Source organism: Arachis hypogaea, chromosome 3 (genome assembly GCF_003086295.3).
Source record: "Arachis hypogaea cultivar Tifrunner chromosome 3, arahy.Tifrunner.gnm2.J5K5, whole genome shotgun sequence".
Classification (NCBI taxonomy): Eukaryota; Viridiplantae; Streptophyta; class Magnoliopsida; order Fabales; family Fabaceae; genus Arachis; species Arachis hypogaea.
In genome coordinates, this window is record NC_092038.1 from 131,904,246 (window position 1) to 131,905,494 (window position 1,249).

The following is a 1,249-nucleotide window of genomic DNA, read 5'->3' on the forward strand; positions in this document are numbered from 1 at the left end:
ATAATGCGAGGAGAATGCTTGGTGACTTCACAAAGCCAACGTCCAAATTTGATGGAAGAAGCATCTCCATTCCTGCCATTGGAGCCAATAACTTTGAGCTTAAGCCTCAACTAGTTGCTTTAATGCAACAAAACTGCAAGTTTTATGGACTTCCATCTGAAGATCCTTATCAGTTTTTAACTGAGTTCTTGCAGATCTGTGAGACTGTAAAGACGAATGGAGTTGATCCTGAAGTCTACAGACTCATGCTTTTCCCTTTTGCTGTAAGAGACAGAGCTAGAATATGGTTGGATTCACAACCTAAGGATAGCCTGGACTCCTGGGATAAGCTGGTCACTGCCTTCTTGGATAAATTCTTTCCTCCTCAAAAGCTGAGCAAGCTGAGAGTGGATGTTCAAACCTTCAAACAAAAAGATGGTGAATCCCTCTATGAAGCTTGGGAAAGATACAAGCAGTTGACCAAAAGATGTCCATCTGACATGTTTTCAGAATGGACCCTATTAGATATATTCTATTATGGTCTCTCTGAATTTTCGAAAATGTCATTGGACCATTCTGCAGGTGGATCTATTCACCTGAAGAAAACGCCTGAAGAGGCTCAAGAACTCATTGACATGGTTGCAAACAACCAGTTCATGTATACCTCTGAGAGGAATTCCGTGAATAATGGGATACCTCAGAAGAAAGGAGTTCTTGAAATTGATGCTCTGAATGCCATATTGGCTCAGAACAAAGTGTTGACTCAACAGGTCAACATGATCTCTCAAAATCTGAATGGATTGCAATATGCATCCAACAGTACTAGAGAGGCAGCTTCTGAAGAAGCTTATGATCCTGAGAACCCTGCCATGGCAGAGGTTAATTATATGGGTGAACCATATGGAAACACCTATAACCCATCATGGAAGAATCATCCAAATTTCTCCTGAAAGGATCAACAAAAGCCTCAACAAGGCTTTAACAATGGTGGACACAATAGGCTGAGCAATGGCAAGCCATATCCATCATCTTCTCAGCAACAGACAGAGAATTCTGAACAAAACACTTCTAATTTAGCCAATATAGTCTCTGATCTGTCAAAGGCCACTTTCAGTTTCATGAATGAAACAAGATCCTCCATTAGAAATTTGGAGGCACAAGTGGGCCAGCTGAGTAAGAAAGTCATTGAAACTCCTCCTAGTATTCTCCCAAGTAATACAGAAGAGAATCCAAAAGGAGAGTGCAAGGCCATTGATTTAGTCAATGTGGC

General features: G+C 41.1%; 1 non-coding gene across 1 annotated transcript; it reads right to left on the bottom strand.

The window, feature by feature from the left end:
• Window positions 1-377: 377 nt before the first annotated feature.
• Window positions 378-481, bottom strand: LOC112792863 (small nucleolar RNA R71). The gene has a single exon (XR_003197584.1). It is a non-coding gene; the product is annotated as a small nucleolar RNA R71 (small nucleolar RNA).
• Between the last annotated feature and the right edge of the window lie 768 nt (window positions 482-1,249).